At 43.7% G+C, this 24,398-nt stretch overlaps 2 long non-coding RNA genes across 3 annotated transcripts in view; one reads left to right on the top strand and one right to left on the bottom strand.

The window, feature by feature from the left end:
- Positions 1-22,100, top strand: part of LOC120322554 — a 26,553-nt gene extending 4,453 nt beyond the window's left edge. The window contains exons 1-3 of one of the 2 annotated variants that reach the window (XR_005562329.1): positions 5,630-5,710; positions 15,958-16,077; positions 20,482-22,100. This is a non-coding gene — a long non-coding RNA (uncharacterized LOC120322554). Of the gene's footprint in view, positions 1-5,629; positions 5,711-15,957; positions 16,078-20,481 lie in introns of those variants that run through there. The other variant, XR_005562330.1, reaches the window with a different exon arrangement.
- On the bottom strand, positions 17,850-24,398 carry LOC120322555. The gene is made up of 3 exons (XR_005562331.1): positions 23,350-24,398; positions 23,068-23,240; positions 17,850-19,113 (listed from the first exon to the last, which is right to left on the bottom strand). It is a non-coding gene; the product is annotated as an uncharacterized LOC120322555 (long non-coding RNA).

The following is a 24,398-nucleotide window of genomic DNA, read 5'->3' as shown; positions in this document are numbered from 1 at the left end:
AGGAGGTGGGACACAGCTCTGATGTTCTGCTGGGTGCCAGAGATGACAGGAAGCAGTGACAAGGAGTTAAGGGTTTGCCACAGGTGAATCATGGAACAGTTTGGGTTGGAAGGGACCTTAAAGATCATCTCATCCCAACCCCCTGCTATGGGCAGGGACACCTTCCACTAGACTACAATGAAGAAATTCAAGTCATGTTCTTAAAGAATTGTACAAAACTCAGTGAAAAGTAAAAAAGTGAAGTACAATAAAGCAATTTGGTGGAGCTGTAGAACGAAGAAAAAATTTCTCTTTAGTTGAAGTTCTATAATGGAGTGGAAAGTCTGGAAGATTTTTTTTCATGGCTATCAAGGCGTGAGAAAAAACCCAGATTCCTTAGTTTCCTTGTTTGCAGGTGTGAATTTTCAACGTCAACCAGGACTGTGGGGTATAAAGATTTAATTAAGATTAAAACCCAACTAAACACTCACTGGCACCATCAGGTCCCTTTGGAAAGTCCACTTCCTGGGTGCGGGTATTTTTGCACTTTGAAACAATGGAAGTTCACAACAGAAATGTTCAATTAACTGTTAAACACCCTCATCAATTCAGGGATCATTTCCAAATCTGATGGATGAGTTCAAAATCTTCAATTCATTCTAACCATCAGGCGGAAAAACAGTTGAACTCCGGAGGAGAAAAGAGCAGATAAATGCTGGAATGAACTTGCATATCTTTAAGAGGTGCAGTGCACTGCAGACAGTGAGTTATGGACATGAAAACTTCCCAAGTGTGCACTGTAAGCAGAATAATAATGGGCAATGTCTTAAGCTAAGGGCTTTCTTTCTCTGACTTCATTCTGATCCAAGTTTAAAAGGCATGGCGTTTGTTTTTGTGTACACATGGAGAGAGTCTCATACCATGCACAATTAAATTATTTCCCATGACAGTAAAAAACAAAAAAAAAAAAAAAAAAAATACCATTAAAACCAAGAAGTTAAAAAGCATGTAAATATTCAATTGAAGAGGAAAAGCTGAAAGAGGACTTCAAGAATTCTTGGCTAAGTGAGGAATTTTTAGATCTCTCAAAAATACGACATTTTAAAGTTAGTTTATTTGGATAATTAGGATATATTTTGGATTTTTAATCAGTTCTGTTTCTCACAGATGAATCCAACAGATTCGTGCTGTAGAAACTTCTAAGAGAGTTTTGAATTAATGCAACTTGTAATCCACTGAAAAGTGAATAGAAACAAATATGCAATTTCCTGCTTTATAATGGTATGATTCTGTTTTGTGTCAGCAGTGCTCTTAAATTCACAGATTCTATATTTTATTAAAAATAGGTTATGTAACATGAAAAACCATTGTGGAGAATACTTTTCTGAATCCCGTCACAGTTTCCTGTACTTCTGCATTATGTATGAACAGACTCAATTATATTTCCACTAAATTTTTAGACTCTGCCTCTGTTGGCTTCCATTCAAAACTGCATTTTGAAGATGATGAGCTATGAATTAAAAAAAAGGCAAAAACAAACCAGCAGTAGGTGCACTGATAGCAATGGAACAGTTTTATTGCCTGTTAGTATCCATCCTGTTACTTTTCAGAATATCCAGTTTCCATAGCTGAACTGTGTCCATTGTTATGGAGTGATGTGACATGGCATAAGTGAGCTATTCAAGGCAGAAAAGAGGTCAGTATGTGAGCTTAAACAATAATTTTAGTAGCAATAATTTTAATATGATAATGTCTCTCAGCTGCTGAATGGATTCCCATGAAGACAGTGTTCATACCCTGCTTAGGGTTATGTAAAAAAGGCCAGGAAGTATCAAGTGACATATCCAGGTTTATTCAGGGAGTTGGTGAAGGAATTAGGAACTGAGCCTAAATTTAGTGAGTCTCAGGGTGCAGCTCCCAGATGCATCAGAGCTGCTAAAGCTGTAGGTGCTGCTGAAAAAGGAGATTTCCTTTCCCCTCCCTCACTCCCTTCTGCCAACACTGGTTCTTCTTGACCATCCACTGAGCCAGTTCAGGGGGGTCCAACGAGCCAAAAACCCAACTCACCCCAACTCCCAGGAGTGGGGAAAAGGAGAAGACCACAGGCTTCTCCTCACTTTCTCTTGCTGTGTCTGAGTTACTGCAAAGATCTGACAAGGTTGGGTGAGTCTGTACCAGCACCACAACCCCAGGGCAGCAGAGGTCTGAGCACTGGAAAGGGATCCTGCCCTGCTTCCCACCACCACTCTCTCCTTGCTCTGCTCTGTCAGGGCCAGCTGCTTGGATTTCATCCCCAAATCCGTGTAACATATCAACAGGGAAAATGCAGGGAACTGAATTCCTCCCTACCAGCCAGGTACTGGGAAAGGAATAAGTTGTTGGTGTGTGGAAGTAACCGAAGTTGGCAGAAAATGGCATTTGTGGTATGCATCACTTCCTATCACTTGCCAACCCTTTAAAACAGCAAACTTCACTAGTTGACCCAAATGTAACTGCTAAAAATAAACAGATCAGCAACACTTTGCTTGGTTTTTACAGAATAAAAGGTTTCTGTTATTTTCAGAGCCTGATTTTTCCATTTCCCTTGATGCCCTGACCTTTCTTCACTGGCCTGCTTATTAGTAACACTTACTTTTTGGGAGATTGTAATGTTGCTGAAAGCACAGAAAATACAATTCCTCTGGCCATTAATCCCTGTCTTGATGCTACCTCCACAGCACAATGCCTCTCTCTTTTACTCCTGGCTTTTTTTTCTTTCTCTTTTTCTTTCTCTTTTTTTATCCCCTGTGTTTACCCCAGTGTAGCCACTCCACGAGGTAATTCCTTTTGTGACAAGCTTGCTGCAAACTATCTCCTATTTACACTGGCTGCAATTTTCAATTAAAGACAAGAACTTAACTTTAGTGGAGGGTCCTATAGCAGCCACAGAGTCTGGCATTTGGGACTTAGATTTGCTTTCCCAGCTTGAGACTTTGAAGTTGGGAAGCTGGAGAGAGTGTCTGGATGAGGTGGTAAAGTGTCTTTCATATAACAGCTTTAAAGCAGAAAACATGTTAACCTCAGGGCTCGGAGGCCAGGGAAAACCAAAAGGTAAGAAAACAAATTTCATGCAGAAATGATGTGCAGGCCTGGTACCCAGAAACATGGTGTAAGGAAAACAAGCTGCTGAATTACCCTCTGTACAGTATAATAATGTCAGCAGCATGAAAACTGGGCTTCTTTTAAAGAATATCTCTGAGGTGTCCAGTCTAAACCAATTAGGCTTTAAGCAGAAGACTGTGAAATGCCACTTAACATGGTGGTTTTAAGCTTATAAAAACCAACTGCAGGGAGAAGGAACTGTAAGCTTTTTGTTTGCTAAGCAAGCAGGACACACGAGAAATTATCATCAGACAATGAGAAGAATTTCAGTGGGTAAAATTCCCCTTACAGTTTCTCCTTTAACTCTGCCTATATTTGAATAGTTTAGCAGACTGCAAATCAATTTTTTATTTAAAAGGTGGCTCGTGCCATTTATTTTGTCTGTACCTATCATAAAAAATCAGTGGAGATTTTCTGGCTATGTGAAGTAGTGTATATATAAATATATAGGGGGAGTGTGTGTGTGTGTGTGTGTGTGTGTCTTTTAGTGGACAGGAAACAATCCTGACTATTTTTGATCCTGTCAGCTCCCTTGGTACAGACATGCACAGCCAAAGAACACCTATATCTAAACCAAACTTTTTTCTATTATCTGTCAGCTAATCAAACTTTAAACCCCTTACATGTTGTCTGCTAATAAGAATTAAATCATGTAATAACCAGTGGATAAATATATCAGCTGGGCACAAATGCAATGCTTTGTTTAACAATTTTTATCATTATTTTGAAGCACCCAGGAAGAACAGGGGGCTGAAAAGTTTTAAATTTGAATTAGCTTAACTACTTCTGACAAGTTTACATATGAGAGACATCGGGACTGTGTGTACCCCTTGCTACTTGGAGTTTTGTCCTGGCTTTCTGTTTGAAAGATTCCAGCCAAAGTTAAATCAAACCCACCCTTTGCTGATTTCCAACATTAGACATGTCCCCAGCTTTTTTTTTTTTTTAACCTTGCTTTCAGACTGACTTTCTCCCAATTGAAATTCAGCCCCTGAATGGTTGGTTTTTTCCTTGCTTCTAAACGTTGATAAAAAAGGGTTTTCTTCACTCCCTCAATTTGATGTGACAGGGCCCTGACATGAATAATGGACGTATTTCTTTCACAGGCAAATCAACTTAATTTAGCATGCTTTTATACTTTCAATAGCAAAGCCACAAGCCTGTAAATTCCATGAGATCCTTTAGGTTTGCAGAAATCTTTAGAATTAGCAGAAAATGTATAAAGTAAACAGCACTTATTTTGTCAAAATACTTGAATAACTTTTATACAGGAGTTAAAGATGAATATATCACTGCCTAATCAGATTGTGATTTACATGCAGTTGAGGATGGGCTGCCCAGGCTCAGCCTGCCCTTTTGCTGAGGGAGAAAAGAGGGGCAGGAGGAGTAAATCACCACAAACATTAAATAGAATTAAAATCCCAAACTCTCTTCTGAAGGTGAAGGAGGAAAGTGGAACTTGAAGAAGATGTTTATGCAACAGAGGCTATGCCAGGAGAACCCATTCTATGCCCATCTCCCTGGACAATTGCAGTTGGAGTATTTGCTGCTTTGCACAGGGTCCTGCTGCCCAAGAAAAGAGGAGAGAAAAAGGAGTATTATTTACTATCCACACAGGAGGATGAGCGAGCAAAACACTCCACCAGCTTTAGAAAATAACCTGTGTGTGTGCAACCACGTGCACTGACAGGTATTGTTTTAGGGAGGTCAAACCTGGGGCCCTGTGTAGTTGTGATTGTCATTGTTTTATGTGCAGCAGCTCCATCTCTGCCTACAGAGATGCTGCAAAAGGTGGGTTAAAGTGTTGCTGTGAGATCTGCTTTATGTGGAACAAGCAGCAAAACTCCTCTTCAAAGCTTCAGGGAGCAACTTGGGGTTCCTCCTTGACTATGTGGTTTCAGGATGTACCAGAACTGACTGGTACCTCCCTTTTGACCTGCTATAAATCTTATATGAAGCCAACAAATGCAAGGGTGAGCTCTGCTCTGTTCCCCAAAGAAATCCAAGGAGTGGAAATGAGGGTAACTTTCTCAGCTTGCCCTTTTCACCATCAGGACTCATCTCCCAGCACTGTGTGCTGGTAGAAAAGCAGCCTGGTAACACTATCAAAGGAAAATAGAGGTTAATTCTATTGTCATTACTTATTATTGTAACATCAAGCAGCTGTACCAGCTCATTCATTGAAATATCCTGGTAGTGTTGATAGTGTATCAGTAAATGGGTTAGTTCAAGGGGTACAAACCCCATTGCTAAAAATCATTACGTTTGCATAACAGAACGTCCAAAAAAACTCCTTCCCTTTCTTTGTAGTACTGCATAAATAAAATAGGAGCCAGTTTAAAAAAGGATCTTCTCAAATGAAATGCTACTTGACTCTAAGCCATCAGAGTGGGTAAGAAAAAACCAGCCCATCCAGATGCTGTGCTGCATTCAGCCTCGCTTTGCTGGACGCAGTTGAGTTCCATGGCTAACGGGATCCCACATACCTCCAGGTCTGCCTGTAATAAGTAGTTAATCAGCCAATTAGGGGAACCAACAATTACAAATTGGGAAGAAGAGAAAAAGGAAAGAAGAAGGGGAATGAGTCAAGGTAGGCTGCAATCCCTTTAAAAAGGTTTCTAACATTAACTCCTAAAGAATTACGTTCCACCGTACCTTGACTGATTTGTTTTCCCCCTTGCTCCCCCTTTCCCTTTTCCTACTCATTGGGTCAGTTAATTGGCTGATTAACTAGCAATTACTTCTGGGACCAGCTCTATATAGGGTCTCTTTTAACCTAGAATTTTATTGACAAAGGCAGCAGAGCAAATTCATCCCTGGTGTAAGCTTGTTGGAGTGAATGGGCTGACACCCTGGACAAAGTTGATCCATTGTATCACAGGCACTGTGTTTTTAAAGCATTTGATTAACTCAGGACTTTTAAAATTACATTCCTTTTCTGCAAAATCTGTTCATTTTGGGTAGGAGAGGGAACAAGAGCTCGTGAGGGAAGTGGTTCAGACGGCCCATGTCTGGAGCAGGGACATCCTCCAGCCCCTGGCTCTGTGCAGTGGTGGAACAGCTGAACAGGGGGACACCTCCCCTCTCTCTCTCAGGCTGGCACTGCTGCAGGCTTGTTGGCACGGACTTTTTCCTTAGCATGTGCACAATGATTAATTGGCAGCCCCAGAGGGTAGGGGAGGTGTCTCCCCTCTGGCCCTGCAGCCTGGTGTGTAGAGCTGGCTGTCCCAGCGAGGGGCCAGAGTACCTGGCAGCAGCTGGGGGCTCAGGGTAGTGCAGCTCAGCTGTACCTGGTCCCTTTCCAGTCCCTCTTTGAGCCATCTTTTATATCACTTTCCTTCTCCTTGTTCCTGGCACTTCTGCTGGCTTCCTGCAGCCCTTTGAAGGGCATTTTGTGCTGTGGGAATCAAACCCAGGGCATTTACTGAAGTGCTCTGAGAACCATAAAGCTTAAATGGGACACTGCAAACAGAAATCCCTCGCTCTTGCCTGTGCCTGTGTGTTCTGGAGGGTGCTGCTTCCTTGGGCAGCTCTGCTGGGGAAGGGAATGCTGGAGGGGTGGACCTTGCACATGGTTACCAGGCAGTAGGGAAAGCACGATAGAGGAGTGGATGGAGATCCTGTTTTGGGAGGACTCAGACCAAAGAGCCAACTCTGAACATCGGAGCCAAAAGGCAGAGGATCAGATTATTGAGGGATCTGGCAAATTCCCTAGAACACTGGGGCCTGGCAGGAACACATCCCTCCCTGCATGAAAGGGGCTCTGTGTTTTAGTTTCAAACAGTGCATGGGTTAAAGATAGGCAAGCCTGGGAAGAAAACAGCTTAAACACAAGGAATACAGGCTATCTGTGGGGAGGGGAATGGAAGAAAGAATGTCTTTTACCCATGGTATGTGAGGACATAAAATCCTGCTGCTGGCTGCTATTTTCTAGGCAGGCAGATGGGACAGCAAGAGTTTTAGCAGCAGATCTGTGCCTGCCATCCTGTCTGTGGTGCTGCAGGTGCTGCAGGGAACAGGGCCGTTGAGGCAAAGTAGTTTTGCAAATTTAGAGACAAAAGACAAAGATGTAAGTCATAAAAATGACAGCAGATATTTTATAGAGGTGGAGGGACAGAGGTGGGACATACAAGTGCATCCTGCCCTCCTGCAGCTGGGCAGCTGGCCACAACCAGGGTGCAGTGGGGGCATCTCCTGCAGCCAGCTCTGCCAGCTGGAAATGTCACTGTTTCTACCTGGAGGTCACCTCTCCATGGGTGTTCACTCTCCATCCTGTGGTGAGGGCATAATGTGAAGATTTTCTCACTACAGACAAGATTTTCCTAGCTAATCCAAGCTATTTTGTTAAAAGTGTTTATGCTACAGGTCCCTAAATAATGCTGGTATTTTTGAAAAAGCCTAGTCCTTTCTCTTTCAAACTTCTGCACTGTAGTGCACTTGAAATGAAGGGAGATTTGGGCTGAAAAGAGCGAAAAAAAAAGAGGGGGAGATCACTTTTTTTTTTCGTAATGAAAACATGCTATCTGGTTCAGGGAGTAGCTGAAAAAATCAGTGGGAGAAAAGTCTTATCATAATTGGTCTCCTTGCAAAAGACACTTGCTTTGCTGAAAAAACTCTGTTATAGTGATAAGAAACTTGTAACACAATTCCCAGGATCTGAGGGATGTGGTTATCAGAGGGAGAGACTAACTTTGTGTATTGTTGAAGTAAGTTCAACCCCACAAGGTATTTTTGAGTCTGAGAAAACACCTGATACTCAGTTTACATGAAAACCAGAAAATAATGCATTTGCATATCAAAAAAGTGATGAAACAAGTTCCTCAGATCCAGGCAAAGTCAGCACAGACCTGTCACTTTGATGGTCCCAACTCTGGATTTCCCTGGAACACAGCTCATCCTGAAGCCAGCCATCTGTCAGTGTTGGGGAGGGACTTAGTGCACAACTCAGCCAGAAACCATGTGGATTACTAAAAAAAACCACTCCTGCCTCTCATGCTAAAGGGTTTGGAAGCCTTAGATCAAAGACTGATATTCCTCAGATGCCAAGATTACTGTGTGTGGTGTATGGGCTGTGTGGAGACAGGAGGCCAGAGAAAATAATCTTCATAATAATTTTTAAGCAATTTAAAGCAATTTGCCTTATACATTAAGATCCAAATTTGCAGGCAGCAGCCATAATACTGTTACTGGCCATGAATGGAGAAGGGAAGTGCAGTCAGAGAGTCAGGACTGGAATAGTGGCTCAGACCCATCTCGACAGGGAATGTGGGAGCAGGTGCTTCTTCATCCCATCTTCCTCCCCTTGTGCTCTTTCCACAAACCATTAGCAGAGGTTTTTAGATATGACAGAGAGTATGAAGGGAATGGATGACAGGTGCAGGAACATATCCCAGGATCTGATAAAACCCACAGGACATCCTACAGGCTAGAAAAGTTGCTTTCATACTGAGCCTGTTGAGGTCTGTAAGCAAAGAGGTGGGTGCTGTGCTGGGCTATTCACCCAAACATTCCAAGTCTTCTGTTCTTGTAAAAGAAATGAGGGAAAAGGGATTTTGTGTAAATTTCTTAGTAGAAGACAACCTGGAGAAGGCACTGTTAGTCCTCTGTAGCAAAGGACACCATTTTGGGGCTTTCTCTGTCCAGGAAAATGCACATGTTAGAGGTGATAAATAAGAAGTTATTTACTTACTTTTGAAACTCTGCTCATCATAAGCTTGAGAACTGTCATAATGATGGGGAAAAGGTGTGGTTAGTGCATTTTTGAGGCTTGAAGGAGAAACAAGGATGTGGATGCAGTGTGTAAAACCAAAAGGAGGATATTTATCCTATTTTTATTTCCTACTCATTTGATGTCTTCGAATGTTGTGCAGCCTTCAGTAGTCTGGTGGGGTAGGGGGAGGGAGGTCTTTATTGGTGCTAGTCTGTACCTATATGGTGTCATCAATTAGGTGCTTGAGTGAAAGTGGCTTCTTTTCAAAGGTGTGGAATGGCAGGTGCTCTTCCAGTTCTGGGCTGGGATTCAGGGAGCTTTCATTCAGTGCTAAATATGGATTAGACATGAGAGGAGTGACAGCTTAAACAGGCAGCCCATCATAACAGAAGTAAAGACATTACAAAGCAGGACAATAGGACAAGAACTGACTGCTTTTAAATCAATCAGTTCAGCCCTTGGGCTGTGTGCTGTGCCTCTGCCCTGCACCTCTTCTTGCCAGGGTGCTGCCCCCTCCCACTGGTGCCAGAAGTGACCATGACAATACAAACAAGTTTGGAGCAATGATAAACTGTCACCTTTAAAAAAATTAAAAATACAGAAATCTAGTTCTGTTTTCCCTCTCGTGCCCCCATGCATCACTGTGCAGGCTCTGAGCAGCTGAGCCCACTATTACAATGTTGTCAGGGCCCTGCTAGTTTTCTAGTTCATATCCTTGTTCATGCTGTTTGCTAAGTACTTGTTCACTGTGACAGCTTTCAGCAAAACAGAACACACTGAATGCTTCTTTCCAAACAGCTCTGTCCCGCTGGGCTCCAAGTGAAACAAGCCCTTCAGACTCCATCATGTGAACTTTTCATAAGGAACAATCTCCTTTAGACAATTCCTTTCAGAGATACTACCCGTGAAACTGGGACTTGGGGATGAGGTGACATCACAGCCTTCTTCCTCTGGCCAGGGTCATGGCCACCAAAGTTGTATTTGTTAGGAGGCCTCCACATGGCATGGTGCATGATTTCCTTAATTACCTAATGTTTCCCCATTTAAAAAAAAAATTTAAAAAAATCTACAACAACTCGAAAGTGTACTTTAGTGTGTTTTCTGTCGAGAGAAAAGCAAAGGGTTTTTGTGCAAACAGCCAAATCCTGGGTTGTGAAAACCAGAACTGATTCATGAAAACATAACTCACGTGCAGTTAAATCTTAAAGGCAGATGTGCCAGAGCTGGTGGACCAAAACAGGCAGATCTTTGCTGTTTCCCTGGTTGGTGTGGGTACCTTGTGCCATCCCCCTGTGGCTCACCTTGCTCTGCTTGGTAGCACTTTTGTAGGAAGAAGCAGGAGGTTTGAAGAATGAGGCAAGGTGTGTGTGTTCACTGAGTTAGCACAGAAACAGGGAAAAAAGGGATTGGAGAGTCTGGGAGCATGAAAATGTTTGTGTGCTCTTCAGCAGAAAGAAAACCCTCTGGGTCTCCTCCCACCCCACTGCTGAGGAGAGAGCCTAGAAAAGCACCACCCCCTCTCCAGGAGGTGGAGGTTGAGTTGATGACCCATGAGAAGTGTCCCAACCCAAGTGACCAGCACCCCAAATGTCTGCCATGCACGGGCAGGGCAGAAAAAGTGATGTGGTGAAAGCACCAGAGAAACAGTCACAGGGAAGGAACTGATGGGAAAGAAAAGTTTCAGGTTTATGATTTGATGCAGAAAATGGTCCTTCTGGTAGTGGTGTCTCCCATGGATATGGGAATGGAGCATTTACGTGGTTTTGTGTTTTTAACTATATTTGGTTAGGTAAGAATATGAAAAAAAATGTCTCATGAGTGAGTTCAAATTTTGTACTGTTTTTTTTTTTTTTTTTACTTTTTGCTGTATTAAAGAACTGTTCTTCTGCACTGAATTACAAAAAAAAAAAAAAAAAAGAAGATAACCCCAAAATGCATTAAGAAGGCATTGCTCTTAAATAACTTAAAATGCTAATTGGAAAACAAATGTAAAAAAAAAATGTCCTTCAAGCCCAAGTGGTGTTTGGTCCTTCATGAAAACATGTTAATAGCATGTTAATTGCCTGTTGGTGAAATCTGTAGCTGCAAATATTTTGTTTATCCAACCTCAATGATGAAATATATCACAATTATAAGCTCCAGAATGTCTTTCCCTTAACACAGTTGTGTATGATACTGTTTTCTAACTCAGATGGTATTTTTTCCATCTGTGCTTCTCTAAATGTTAGTTTCTGAGCAAGGTTTAGTTTATCTGGCTGAGTCATTCTGTGGGCCAGACAAAGATAAAGGGCAAGTGATTTATATGAAAATTTTGTCTACAACATGTGTGCTCTTTAAGATACTTTCTGTACCACTTTGGATGAAATTAATTGAATGGGTTGGAAAAATATGCTTTGTTATGTCCAGAAGTAGCAATTTGGTTTTTCCATCTGACTTCCTATAAATCTTCATTCACTTTCAGTCAGATCAGGGATTTCTACCACTCATCTCTGTGTCTGGCCAATAATGCAGCACCAAAGCAGTAGTCTTTCTTTTAATTCCCACACACTTTTAATGAGAAATATTCATTCATAACTGCTGGAAGTTATGCATTTTGCTTGCAGAGTTCTAGATAAAGTTAGCAAAAAATTGGGGCAGGCTTGGTGTGATTGCAGAAGTTGCTCATACTCCTGTGTGAATTTGTGCTCATAGAGAGTTGTCCCATTGCTGCTGCTCTGGAAGCCATTCTGCTTTCTAGCTGCATCCTACTCAATAAGAAACCACTTCCACGTGCAATTCCACAGGTATTTCTATGCCCAAATAAAGAAGAAAACTTTGAGGCCAAATTTTAAAGATGCTGAGCAGACAAAAACTCTGCTATGTTTCGGTTGGAGATGGAATTGCTCAGTATTTGTGATTCCCTCATTGGTATGAAAAAGGGAGACCATCTTCAAACTCGAGTGTTTATGTCCATTTCTGTTCACATCTCGGCACCACAGTGCTGTGTAATTCCCAGTGAGGGCACTGGGAGGTTTTCTTGCTGTAATTTTAGATGTTGAAGTCATTTTAGCAACAGCTAGTGACTAATAATTAATCCTACTAAATAAAAATAATAATAAAAAAAAAACAGTAGAAGGAAAAGACATCTGAAAGAATATTTAGGGTTATTTACAAATCAAATTGGTTTAATGTCTGTTTTAAAGGTAATCATATGAAATCATACCTGATGTTAATAATATTGAATTAGAGTGGTTTGCCTTAAAATGCTCATCATATCCCTGTCTCGTTCACATTCACCTGGGATAGCCAGTGATAACCAACCCATTTCAGGGCCAGCCAGGCGTGGGAGTTGGTGACACAGCTTTGACTGTGTAACCTGTGGCTGTGTCTTACAGGACCTCACAAATAACAACCAACTTCTGCCTGTTCTTTGTCCTTTAAGCTCATATTAAGACCTTACACATCCACACTGAGGAAAGGAGAGCAGGAAGAGGAATGTCTCCATGTGGGAGAACTTGAACAGAGTTATCTGCAATTATGTGTTGCATTTGTTCGTGCTGTGTGGAGAGACATAACTTCTGTGCTTAACTATTTTTCTGCAAAGTGAATTTCAGGGGTTTCGAGTGGGGGCCACAGTAAACACAAACAAACGTGGTGCTCATTCAGCTGTGGGTTCCTCTCCTTCACTCCCCTGCATTCTCCCATCACTCTCAAAAATGACAAACCCACGTTTATCCAAGTGGGGGGATTGAGGGGGCGCTGGGATCGAGCTTTTCTTCCTAAGCAACCCTTGCTTTTTCACGATTCATTAAACCCTTTCTCCCCCGCGTGTAATTGGACCCCTCTCATTTACATGCATGGGGGATGCAGAACTCTGAGAGAGGTGCCGTGGTCAGGGGGAAAAAAACCAAAAAAGGGAAAAGAGGAGCTGGCCCTTGGGCCGGGCTGAAGGAGCCACGGGCAAACTTGGCAGGAGCGAGCCGTGGGGTGGGGTTGCTCTCTGGAGGGAGCGAGCTGGTCCTGCTGAGCAGTGCCAGGAAGGGGCCGAGCAGGGAGGGCTTTGGGCTGCCTCGGCTGACCCCGGGGCTGGGCATCGCTTCAAACCCCAGCCTGGCAGTGCCCTCGGCTCCCCAGAGCAGCGCTGCTCTGCGGCTCAGGCAGCAAACAGCTTGTCTGCCTGGGATACTCCGTGCAGAGGCACTTGATTAATTAATTAATTAATTAATTAATTAATTAATTATTCCCTGTCTTGGTGCAGCCCCCCAGAGCTTAAATCCCAGTTATGGAGCTGAACTGGCAGTTCTAGGGGGGGGTGCACTTTGCACTGTGGAAAATAACTCTTCGTATCCCATGGATTTCTTTTCCTTGCAAGACAATGTCAGAAGTTTAGGAAGCTTGTTCCTCCCTTCCACGGTGGGGAAAAGTCTCCAGCCAGAAGGTGACATACTTTAGCTGGCTTTTTATATTGCTGAATTTCTACTTAAAACCCCCCTGCATCCTGTGCACAGCAGAAATTACTCCTCTCTTCCTCTGCATGGGCTCTGTTTAGCTCATCTTTACGCAGCTCTTAAAGTTGCTGTGGCAATGCCACCTTAAAAAATGTTAAAAAAAACCCCTCTAACATCACGTCTCCCACCAGCAACTCCTGATTTACCAGTAAGATGAAGATAAAAGCTTGTTAAGATCTAGATACTGAATAGCAAAGTTTACATTTTAAGCTGTGGTTTTGACTTTATAATGCATAGGCCAGACCTGTTTGTGGGTGTCAGATAAAATATCAGGCACTGGGATCTGCCCTGTAGGAAAAGGACCACTGCCTGTCTGGGAATACCTGCTCTCTCCTGCTCAGGCCACTCTGCCTGTGGCTGCACTTTCCAGCACTCCCTCAAGGGGAACAAGCAGGAATTGTACTTTTCCTGGTTAAAAGAACACAAGCAGCATTTGCTGACTGGTACTGTGGGCACAGTGTAAATATCTTTACTTTTCAGGGGGATTTGTGGCAAGGGAATCTGCATGGCACAGAGCCTTAGTAATTTACTTCTAGAGACAGCAGCTGGCTTTACATGTCTTAGGAGATGATGCTTTATGGTGGTAATAATTTGGTAATTTTTAAACCCTTACCAGAAAACAAGGAATGTGATATTAGCCTTAGTGTAGCACTTAGGATTGTGTCTCTTGTTAAATGTTGACAGTCATTCAAGATTTTTTTTTTTTAACTTTTATTTTGTAAATAATTTTTTGTAAACTAGTTGAGTACATTTGATGGAAGAAAATATTTAACCAGTATCAGGGCTAATATTTGTTTGCACACTGTCAATGGGAAAAGTTTTTAAGGAATGACATAAAAAGCATATATAAATATATTAACAAGCATTTCTTCTAAGCTCTTACTTTATATGCTCAAGGCCATCTTTTAGCTTAACTTCTATTTAGAAGGTTGAAAGAAACGAGGAAATCCCTGCAGAGAACAGCCGGCCACACTTCTGAATTTCAATGTGTCCCTCTAGACGAGCGCCTGTTATTTTAAATGGTAAAGTTGTTGCTTTAATCAGCAGACAATCCTCATATATGAGTTGTGCTGGCTTATAATTGTGAGAGCTAAATGATACACAAAACTGGATACACATCTTTGCAGGCCGATTAATGGGCAGGACTGAAAGCAAAAGTAAACACTAACCTTGCAAAATAAAAGAAGTTAAAAGATAAGTGTTAAGGACCTTTTCCCCTTTTTTTTTTTTTTTTTTTTTTGGGGGGGGAGAATAAAACAAGATTTAGTAGCTTTCCACTTAATTTAAATGAAAAGAATAGCTACCTTACATATTGCACTGATAATGCGGGGGAGAGCGAAAACAAAACCCTCTTTGTAGCACTGACACCTCCTTTAGTTGTTGTGAAGAAACTTTTCCCCTCAGTATCTGCTAACCAATTCTAATTAATGCTGCACATTCCTCCACTGAAATCATTTAATGCATAACAAGGGGGTGGAAGAAAAAAAAAAAAAAGAGAGAGAGAGAGAGAGAAGAAATTCTCAATGCTGATGATTGCCCTGTTCGAATTATGGGAGTGAAAGCCCGGGCCCCCTAACCTACTGTCTATAAAGCAGAGCTTTGAAAGAGAGCTGCGACCTACAAAAGCTGTCAATCTGCCCTGCCCCGAGAGCCCGGGTTCACATGGATTCCAGTGACAGCCTCCTCCCCCACACACAATACATCAATCTGTCTCTCCCCCGAGCACCCACAGCCCATTGTGCGAGCTGCAGGTGCCTCCTGTGGCACCCACGGCCACCCCCCGGCCCCTGGGACAGCCCCCACAAAGGGGCAGATGGGCTGGGTGGGCGTCCCGGGGCACTGGGGGGGTGCCCACGGCCACTCGGGGTTTAAACTCTTTTTGGGGGTGTCTCTGCTTCAGCCCAGTGCCTTCCATCCCCCTTGGCGAGGGTGGTCCGGCCGTGGAAGGGCTGCCAGGGGTGTTTGGTGCTCAGTTCTGGCCAGGGGTGTTTGGTGCTCAGTTCCTGGCATCTTGAGCAAGTGGGTGTTGCAGGGGGATGGCAGCCTTTCTAAGGTGTCAGTAAACACAGAGGCAGCAGCTGCTCCTGCCCAGGGATCTGGAAAGGAGCTTGAACTCTCTTCCCAACATCTTAATGGGCAAACAAGCCCTGGGGGTGTCTCTGTTCTGAATTACCTGTGTCTGTTTGGCACAAGGGCAGGGTTGGCACCCAGCTGGCCAGGCTCTGAAGGACAGTCCTGCAGGGCTGTGCTGCTGGTCCTGAAAGGAGCTGACTGCCCATTTGATCCTGGGCATCAGCCAGTGAAGGTCTGGCCTGCAACACTGTCCCAGGTTTTTTGTAGACCTTGAATAAACTTTGTTACTTGATGTCTCAGTTGGCCTCTATGTAAAATGAAAGTTATTCTCTTCTTTCCTGATTTGTAGAAACTGTGAATTTTCTATTTACAGTTACAGAGGAGATGGGGATGTGTCTTTGTGATTGTACAGGAGGACATTTCTGCCTTAAATGAAATGAGTGGCAATGGTAATGGAGATGATAAAGAATACCTGCTAATGCACAGTGATAAAAGTGACACTGGTCCATCTTCTGCCACTTTCTGTATCCAAACTGTGAATGTGTCATGTCCTGTTTCCCCCTGCAGTATTGAGTCAGCTTTGAAGGATCCAGAGGGGAGCCATGGAGCCCAACATGACAGGAAGCTGCCCAGGGAGGCTGGATATGGAGCAGAGGAAGCTCATCCAAGCCCATGCTGTAACAAGTGGTGAGTACCTGGCTGTTACTGTTGTTTTTCTCCCAACACTTAGAGCACGGGTTTTCTATTCTAACCTCATTCAGTGGAATTACATAGTCTTCTCCTGAGTAAACCAAGAAGCCTTGTAACTCCAGAAGTTCCTTAATAACCTTGCCTCTACTCAAGTAAAAATTTGCATGAAATAAACTTGTTTCAATTCCCATATATATATATACACAAATATATATACATAAAGAAATAAGCAAGCAAAGAAAAAGTGACAGCACAGACTTGACTTCTTAAAGCTCCTTTCAGGACGATGTTGTTCTGAGGTGTCCCAGGAAGTCTCCCTTTCTCCTGAGCAGTGACACAGCCCCATTATTGCAGAGCTGCACCCTCCCCTGCAGGTTTTGCTGGGTGCTGGGGCTGTCCCCGAGCTCAGTGGCACGGCTGCTGCAGCAGCCTGACTCCTGCAGCACTGAGCTGAGTGCAGGCTAATTGCTGAAGTATTTCCTTTGCATTTGGTGAGGTTCTGCTTCAGTGGCTGCAAATTAAAGTGACACTGCGATTCAAGTCAGCACAATGAAATGATGCACTCACTGCTTTCATCTTGGTCCTTAGATAGATAACTCCTTAAAAATAAATAATAATGATTAAAAAAAAAAGAACTGCTGACTAATTTGGTACTAAGCATCAGTCAGAGATCAAAAATGTCCCCGTGCAGAGCCTGCTTGTAGGTGTGATGATAACATCTGTAGGTGAAGACAGGTAAAAATCCTCTGGTTCACCTGCAGCAGTTAAGTGTGTTCCACTTTGCTGCCTGAAGAGCTACATTTCAACTTTCATTTCATATGAGTGTTTTAAAAACACCAGTCAGAGCTGGGGCTGAGAGGAACAGCAGTGCAGCACAGTCCAAGCCAGCCAGGTGAGCCTAAACAGCCCAAACTGTTTGTTTTGGTCTTATTTAAGGAAAATTTCACAGATGTAGGATGCCAGCTCTTTTGCAGAGAAGCAAGAGGCTGAGCCTATGGAATGGGTTCATGGCTGTTCACGTTTTCTCAGTTTAAACTGACAGAGAATCTTCAGGCAGATTTTAAGCCTCCCGCCAAAATACTTGACAATAGTAAATTCACACTGTTGTTGACTTGTCTCAGCAATTTCTTACAGTATGAGGGAAATTATCCTGTTTTCTGATACTTCTAGTTTACTTAATTCTCCTTCAAGACTCTGTAAAGACCAGGTGAGTGTATTATTCAGTGTATTGGAACACAGAAAAGCTTAGTTGGTTCAAGTTGAGCTTTATTTACAACAGGTTCCTACTGAAGTCAATAGTTAAAATTCTCTAGCTTCAAGTGTATGACCAAGTCTTAAACTGGAGACTTAACAGCAATTCTCATCTTCACTTGTGGGAATGTTGCTGTCACGTAGCAAATGACAAAAGTCCTGACTTTTCAGGACCAAGTCAGCTCCAAAGTACCTCGAAGACTCAGTGTTTAATATAGTCCATTAAAGACAGGTACATCCAGCCTTTGCTGGGACAGGTCAACAGTGCAAAACAAAAACTATCTGGGTAGCATCGTACTTTGCTTTTCTTGTTCATCTCAGTCTTACCTTTTAAATTCTTGTGGCCACAAGTGACATGGAAGTGATGCCCTGAAGCAGCAGTTCACCAAAGACTTTTGAGAGACACTCTTGTTCTGAGCAGGCAAAAAAACCCCCTTGAAGTGCCTGAGCTCTTTGTAGTGATTATCTGCACAAGAAGTCAGGGTCTGGCAATCCTGGCTAAACAGTGCTCTGAGTCAAGCTTTATTCTCCTGAACTTAAACACCTTAGGAGAAGTTTAAATCTATGCCTGCTAGAGGGAAAGGTAGTCTTAATATGACACCTCACTTTGAAGGTGGCTGCAATCACTCAACAACAAATAAAACCCACAAGGCTAGGTCTTAAAAAAAAAACAACTCTGTATTTCTTTCTTTTATAAATAACATCTGGCACACACAAGTTAGAAATGAAGGCAACAGCAGGGACACTCAGATGAGCTTACTGAGATCTGACGTACGATTTGCAGTGAGGAAACTGGAGCTGAGCTAGGGAAGTAATTCATTACCCATGCATTCAGCCCCAGCACAGTGTTGCAGATAGTTATTCTGGGCCTTAATTGCTTCTGTTAACATCATATTCTAGAGCTCATTAGTGATAAACAATGTGTATTAATATCATTCAGACAAGAACTAAAGATTCAGGTGGAAATCCATTTGCTGTGATGGCCATTAGTCAATTCAGAGCTGTTGAATGATGCTTGAGAATCTAAAATGAATTGGGAGAGTCAATATTTCATCAGGCAGATCCTCTCATCCTCTCGCGAAAAGTTCTTTGTCTAAAAAAAGTTACTTAATGAAAAGTGCATGTTTGAAAAGGACACATTACTAAGTACTGCCCTGTTGGTCTCCACAACAGTTTGAGTCCTAAAGAGTGGATAAGGCCAATCTTGGGTTTGATGAAAGCATATCTTTACAAGAATCATGATGCTTGTCTCAGTGGTGAGTTTGTCCCAGTGTAGCCATCTTCAGTATTTTCAAGTGTAGAGACTTTGCAGCATCAGTTCCATTTTCTGGTCCAGGCAGGTCCCTTGTTTTTGGTAAGTGAATATCTGCTGTGATTTCTCCAGATGTGACTGACTGAGAGCACAGTTGGTTACTCCTTGTTCTTAAATCACAGTAGAGAGACCCCACAAATGGCTCAGCACCAGAGGTATGACCATGAGATGTGCCAGTGGCACAAACAGTCTCTTCACACTCAGAAGTGTTGTAGAGTAAGTTCACCTGCTCCCTTCCCACACATTTCTTCTCTTGTCTGATGGACAGAAAATGTCCATTTCTCTTCATAACGTTGCTTTGGGTGTCTTTTTCTTTATGATATAGAAGACTCACATTGCTGGCAACCTGTGTGATCCGAGGAGCCAACATGGTGTGGGGAATGGAAAGACAGAAGCAGCAGCTTTGGTCCTATAGTGGGGCTCCTGTCCCAGGTTCAGCTGTAGAATTTTGTAGTAGGATCTGGAACATCCTGAGAGAGTTCAAATAAGAACTTGAAAAAGAAACTTAAAGTCTTAAAGGTTAAATTTGAGAAACTGCCCTTTTTTTTAGGTTATTTAAAAAAAAACAGTAGAGAGGTAGTATGACTATTGATTTATTTATAAAACAGGAGGTCTGCAAAGGAGTTTATAAACACACATAGACCAGCTAGAGGCAGAAATTTGCTACCTCCAGTGAAGGTGCAATTTCTTAATAATTAGAGGATTGTACATTGAAAGGTCTTGCTTGGGTGAGCTTATAGAGCATTGTTATTTGGAATTCATCTCCAAGATGTATTTTGTACAACTCCTGGGAAAAATTTTGTGAACTGTGTATGAGGGAGGTCAGACTGGATGATCCTAATGCTGCCCCTCAGATCCCTCAGAACCCAAACTTCTGTGACAGTTGAGAAAGTGCTACAAAGTCAGCTGGCTGTACTTGTACAAAATTGCATGTGATCTCCCCTGACAAGTTTTACACATGAATTACCTGTCCTTCACCAAAGGAACCCAAATTTCTCCTACTTTTTTTGCTGTTGTTGTTGTTTGCTGTCTGTGATGTGGTTCATCTAAAGAAATTAATTACACCTGAGAAAGTCAGCTAAAGGTTTCTGCTTTCAGAGATCACCTCTCCCTGATGCTGAGTGCCTGCAGCAGTGTTTAGGGTGATAATTGCTAATGTCAGCACAATGATCTCATGTTTAGCCTCGGTTTTCATTTATTCTCCAGTGCAATCATTATTTTCTCTTTTCAGCAGCATTAAGAGGGCATTTCAGTTTACAGGAGGCTGCACAGCTGAGTGAGTGGCTGCTTTTGCCAAGCCTCCAGGCTTTTCAGAGCACAAAACGCCTGAAGTTACCCTTCTCACTTGGCTCGGCGAGAGGCTCGAGGTGTCCAATGCCCACAGCTAATCCTGCCTTTCTTCCTCCCAGCTGCGAGCTGGAGGGGCTTTGTGGCTCCCTCGGGAACAGCTGAACAGTGCAGGCTCTGCCCTGCAGCGGGGGAGGCACTTCTGCCCAGAGCCTGGTTCCAGGGACACCCAGGGAGCACCTCCCTCGTACCTGCAGAGAGGGAGTGCAGCCTCCCGAGGGTACCACAGGGAGCTGGGTGTGCTGGGAGCAGGTACTACACTGAGCAGGATGCTCTGGGAGAAGGTACCACACTGAGTGATGTGCTTTGGGAGCAGGTACTGCACTGAGCAGGATGCTCTGGGAGCAGGTACCACACGGAGTGATGTGCTTTGGGAGCAGGTACAAGGTCTGTTGGGAGTAGGTATCACACTGAGCTGGATGCTCTGGGAGCAGGTGCTGTGGGAGCAGGCAGGAGCTACCTGCAATATTTTAATTTACCCCCATTCCCAGATTTTTTCAGCTGTGTGAAGTCCTGGGCTATGTGATGCCATGATGGGAGACCTCCTGCATGGAGATATGAAGCTGTGACCTCGCTGTGGAGAAGCCACCAAGGAGCTGTGGGGCAGCACAGCCCCCCAACTGGCTCTTGGCCGGGCAGGATTCCTGGTGGGGTCTGGATTAGCCCATGTAAGAGGTGAGACCAGCAGAGCCAGAGGCAGGTGCCTTCCCCGTTTGCAGCTGTTTTAAAAGCTCTTTGCTGTGATCTTTGGTTCTTCTGCCATCGTGTGGCTGCTGGAGGGATGCTGGGTCTGCTGTGAGGGCTGGGAGTTGGCTCTCTTGGCGGTGTCAGCTGGAAAACCTCATGCCCTCCCTTCCTTCATCACGTTCGAGGTGACAGCACACCTCACACTGGGTGGAGCACAGCTGCGAGCCCAGGTTATACCTGAGACCTCCAACACACACAGAATTCACGACGTTATCCCCCACAATCTCAGAAATGTGCCTGTTGAAGAGGTGTCCTTTTTTTTTTCCCTCTCTGGAAAAGCTGTCCTGCTGATGGGGCTGTGCAGGGCATGGAGCAGCACATCTCAACAGCTGTTCAGTGGTCCACATCTGGCTCTGTGTCCCCTTGTGCCAGGAGACTTTCACCTTATTGCCACCCCTCCAGGACCACTCAGTGCATGGTCTGTACAGACACAGACCTGCCCTGAGTACACAACAGTCACTGGGAACTGCCTGAAAAAGCTCATTCCCACACCTGACAGCTACAACTGCGACATATAAACAAGATGCATGTCCTCCACACATCCATTCCCTTCATCTCACCTCTAGGATATTTTTCTTGCCCAGCAGACTGAGTAGGTCCATTTTCCTGACAGTCTCCCTTTCCTGAAACAGGAAGATACAGTGCTCCAAGCCACACAAAGAACCACCAGTAAGTTTCTAAGCCCAAACATTTCAGTGTTTACACACACAAGCACTAAAAACTGCTTCAGAACTTCTCCACTTGGGAATGTGAAGGACAGAGAGGTTGCAGACCGTGACTTTGCTTAAAAGCAGCCAAACATTTCTTTCCAAGGGCACTGCAGCTCCAGAGCCCCTCCCCAGCATTACACAGACATCAGTCCACATATGGTGGAGGTCTTGGCAGAGCTCTTACTGCCACTGTGCTGCAGACAAAAGGCTCAGATCACTCAGCAAGTGAAGATCTCGGAGCGCACTTAATTTAAAAGCTAAATATAGCATCAGAATGATGCTTGACAGTGTTCCTTTAATAAAAAAGTTATTTGCCTGAAGATTCATACATTTCAAATGAGAATTTGATACCTGATGATAGCTCTCTTTCAAGTACCTTGTTTTCCATTCCTACAATTGTCATTGCACCCACTACAAAATCCCAAATGCTGTATTGATTTGAATTAAACTGAGAACCTTTGAATGCCCGTGCAGAAGTTCAGGTCCCTGAGGCACAAAAAGCCCGTGATGTTGTCCACCCATCAGCATCCTCATGGAGTCAACAGCGTACAGTAATTCAGCTGCTCAAAATAAGACATAATAATCCACTCCTGTGACTTGCTGAAGGACACGGAGCAGAGCCAAAGGTTCACTCTGAGTTTCCCAGCAGCCCACACACCACAAAGCACGTTGTAATTCAGCTGCTCAGAGCAAGACAGTGTCACAGCCTTGGCTAAAGGCAGGGAGAGCTCTTCCACTGCTCTGAGAAAACTGCCTTCAGTGGCCGAATTCTCTGCTTCTGGTGGGCTGAGCCCACTTCCATTTGGGAGGGCAGAAGGTGCAGCCACCAGGGCCATCATTCAAGATGACATTTGTATCCCATCAGTCTCCAATTCCACCTCTCCTCTCTGCTGCATGGCCCTGTGTCCCCCAAACACCTGCTGTCTCTAATGGGAAATGTAGACACACACAGCTGGAAGTTCCTCACCTCCCACCCAAGCTCTGCTGACACCAGTGACTGCTTTGCTTCTGAATACCTGCCTTTTTATGGCCAAGAGAAGCCCTTGCCCTGCAACAGTACATTTGATCCCCGTGTTGATGCATTACATTTTATGCCATGAATTTTGAAAGCACCCCAAGGTCATCAGCTATAAAAAACAGCCAATATGACAGTGGAGGTTTATCCAAGCAGTGCTCCAAGCCCCGAGACTGACAGCTCATCAATAGGGAAGAGACACCAGGCTTCAGATCAAACAACACATCCTTAAGGAGGATGTTAAAAATAGAAAAGCAAACCTGCTCTTGCCCAAATGCACAGCTGCTGAACATGCCCTGTCCCCAAAGCCAAACATCTGCAAAGTCAAATATGAAAGGGGAGTGTGTGCCTCTCCCCTGCTTTCTTAACAGTCACTCAGCAGAGTGGCTTGAGGCTTTCAAAAAAGAAGGTATCTTGGACCAAAAAAAACACACACCCCTCAGAGACTCTTAAGCTCCTTCTGGAAGCCTAGTGGGGACTTGTGTTCCAAGCACAAACATTACTAAGCTTCAGCAGCACTGGTAAGTCACCCAGGCATGGGAGCTGAGAGCACAAAAAAGCAGGAAAGACGTTTCTCAGGGCATTGCCAGCAATTCCCTTCCTACCTGTGGATGCAGATGGAGGTGAAGAACCAAAGCTCAGGGCCAAAAGCACAAGTCAGGCAGGTCTGAAAACCTCAACAAACCATTTCCATGTGATCTTTGCTGTTGATCTTTTCTTCTTCCAAAGATTTTTCTTGTCTTCTCTCCTACGTGGAGCTGCTCAGTAGCACAGGAAGCTGGAACAGAGAAGTGCAGATATCTGAGGACTTTGCAGTTCTATTTGCTTTTTTTCTTTTCTTTTTTTCTTTTTTTTTTCTTTTTTTTTTTTTTTTTGTGGGGACTCACCTGATTTCCAGAAGCTGTTCCTTTTGCCTTGAAGCACCAGTCTAGGAGCTCATCTGATGAAAATGGGTGTGGTTTTTCAGAAGTGCCAGAGGGTTTATCTGCCCCAGTGAGATTGTTCTTGGCTGGGAGGTGGCTCCTCATTCCCTTTTCAGCTTTGCCCAGCAGTTCACTCCCAGACTATTAGCCCCATTCTCAGTTAATGGCTCAAGCAGGTCCAAGTCAAGGATGGGGTGGTTCATATCAAATTGTCTCCAACTAAGATTATTTTTTTCACTTCTAATAAAGCATGGTCACAGAGCATGCATGGAATGCTTTATTACTCTGAATTAGACCATACTTTTTTATATATTTTAAAAGCTGGAACACACATTAGCAGAAATGGCTTTCATGTGGCACCTAAACTCACACTTTCTTTGTCTTGAGACATGCTCCTCATGACACAGGAGTTATTGGCTTTCCTCCCAGCTCCTAACACACATTCACTGGCACAAGAAAAGTCTTGCTAGGCCAGGAGGGTAAGTCTGAAAAAATTTGTGCCCCTGGCAGGACAGCCATAAAATTTAGGCTGGGGTTTGTGTTCAGCTAGCACTGTCTTCACTTTAGCAATCACTACATTTCCTCTACCCACAAATACAGGTAGCTTTCAGAACTAGATTTCACAGCCCCAGGGTCACTATACTTCAGCAAACAGACTTAAATTTAAAGTCAGAGGACTCCAGTTTTAAAAATCAAAGCACAATCACCACCAAAGTAAAGTTATTACAATACTAACACAACAATCTGCACTACCAGGAATGGTCCAGGGGCTCCAGGAGGCTTTGTGATCCAGTCACCACTGCTGCCAGGTGGGAGACAGTCCAAGCCCCAAAAAGGCTCCCTTCCCTGGAAGAACTGGACACCTCTTTTCTGAAACCACTCAATACAAACCCTCTCCTCATAATGAAGAAAAATTGCCAGAGATTTTGATTTAAGAGGTGCTGACACCAGAGGCAGGCAGAGCAATGATGCCATTATCCCAGGGCAATGGCAATGCTGCTCCTGCCCAAACC

This window comes from Pipra filicauda, unplaced genomic scaffold (assembly GCF_003945595.2).
Source record: "Pipra filicauda isolate LSUMZ 115617 unplaced genomic scaffold, ASM394559v2 scaffold9_size5747161_pilon, whole genome shotgun sequence".
Classification (NCBI taxonomy): Eukaryota; Metazoa; Chordata; class Aves; order Passeriformes; family Pipridae; genus Pipra; species Pipra filicauda.
This window is presented reverse-complemented; position numbering and strand designations above follow the sequence as displayed.